Source organism: Nuphar pumila, chromosome 14 (genome assembly GCF_984573655.1).
Source record: "Nuphar pumila chromosome 14, dmNupPumi1.hap1.1, whole genome shotgun sequence".
In the NCBI taxonomy this organism is placed as follows: Eukaryota; Viridiplantae; Streptophyta; class Magnoliopsida; order Nymphaeales; family Nymphaeaceae; genus Nuphar; species Nuphar pumila.
In genome coordinates, this window is record NC_143262.1 from 78426337 (window position 1) to 78428633 (window position 2297).

Genomic DNA, 2297 nt, shown 5'->3' on the forward strand with positions numbered 1-2297 from the left:
TTCTATGTCCACCTGAAAGATGTGAGGTGCTCGTGATGGTCGTAGATGCCGAGAGCAGAGTCGAGCATGCATATGAATAAAACTTAAGGTCTTAGGAACCCCACAGTTGAACCGTGCTGAAGAATATTAAATGGGGTCGGATACATATTTTCTTAGTGCAAGATACACTGGCTTGCCCGAATGGTATTCGAATATCTTACAAGTAATGGTTAAATCGTCGAACCCTTTCAGGACTATTGCTCACTGTGGCAGATGGTGATGGTACAACCACGAGTAACATGTATTTGATTATGAACCAAAGAGTTCAAGAGACTGCCTGTCACTTTAGAGGCTTGGAGGTTGTGGTTATCCTTAAATATCTAAGAATTGAACCCAACTATTACAGTAGAGGATGCATCCGAATTGGCCTGTTAGGGTTATCCCGATATGAGTTCTACCACCCTACCATAGATAGGATCAACAAGCCTCTGAGGTATCTAAAATACATAGAATAATAAACCCCCAGAACATCACATTGATGCTCAAGTTCTAACTTCTCTAGTATACCATGAGGTGAACGGTTAATATCGAAATAATGCATTAGATTCAGGTTCAGCGATATATGAATATATGAACGTTGTTTTGTCAAGTCCTGCATAACCTTGAGAAATGTGTCATGATCGGTATACTACTGGACCGATAGGGCAAAGACCCGTGTTATATCTGCATGCCCAAGCTAAGCTCAAGGAGCTTGAGCTTGGATTCGTGGTATACGAATGTGCCAAGTCTTGGAGACTTGAGCTCGATGTTCCAATTGAGAGCCAGAAGAGTTCAATTGAGGCTCTGAAGAGGCTCATTGATATATGCCAAGTCTAGAAGACTTGAGCGAAATATACTACCAGCAGTGGTTCTGACCCCATTTAATGGAGATTACAGGTGTTAAACCTGCGATGCAATATGCAGAACAAAGCATCATTGAGTTTTAGGGTTTCTCCAGACAATGTTGTACTGCTTTCTTTATAAAACTAAATACTGCTTGTCCAAGCAGTAATGTTTGTAATAAATAAGTTATTTTGATAAATGGAATACCTTGGTGGTCAATGAGTGCTTGACCACATACCTGTGACTTGCTCAGAGTTTTCTAAAACCGATGACTCATTATCGTTCATTTTCGTTGCAAAAACCTTTTCTAAGGTTCGCTGCTAAAACTTTTTCTAAATTTTGTTGCAAAGAAAAAAAAATGAAATTCATGAATTTTTTAACTTAGCTTGTTTTGAAATTTCAGGGTGTTACAACATCATTTGCACTCGTAGGGTCCTTCGTACCCCTAAGCTCGTTATAGAGCTAACACTCATACATGCACACCTTACATGCCTTATACTATAAAAATAAGTGCATGCCACACCCTAATTATCAGTCGGGTTCCTTGAACCTCAGTCTCCAACATGAGCCACAACCGTTATGCATATTATCAAAGGTTACATCTTATTTTATTATGCATATATATCTGGGTGCTCCATTAGTTAATACACTTGTATTTGAAAACCAATAAGGTATTTTAAGAAATATGGTAATGACTGAATTCATCACAATTAATCATACTTCTATCTAGTTAAGTAGTTTGTTTCTAGGTTCAAACTATCATGAACCCACAACCATGGTCAAAGGAGGGGTAATTTCAATTTAAGAGTTTACCCACCTAACTCAAGAGTCGACTTACAAAGTTTTGGGGTTAACTCTTGTTCAGAATAGTTAATTACACAATATGGGGGTCAACTCTTAATACAGAGGGTAGACTCAAGATATAGATGGTTGATTCAAAATATATAGGGTCAACTCAAGATATAGAGTGTCAAATCAAAATAGATAGGGTTGACTCAAAATACATAGGGTCAACTAAAAAATACAGACGGTCAACTCAAACTAGCCAGGTTCACATAGTACACCATAGGGGTCGACCCTCACTGGTCTAGATTAACTCAACCATCCTAAGTGTCGACCCTTCAAAAGCAAGAGTCAACCCTCGGGCCTGACTAACTACTTTATGAAGCAAAAAGGGGTCGACCCTATCCTACAAGAGTCGACTTCTATGCTTCATAGTCTTAGTTTTCTCTTTCTAAAACCAAGGTATTTACTGAATTTCACTGAGATATTTTTTCATGATATATGTATGCATTACGAACAAACTTATATATATTTTAATCTCATATAATACCAAACAATTTGTGTAAGAATACCTACCTCAAAAGTTCATGTAGTTGGATGAGGGCCAAGCAAACATGACGTAACATGGTGGATATTGTTCAAACAATCCGGCA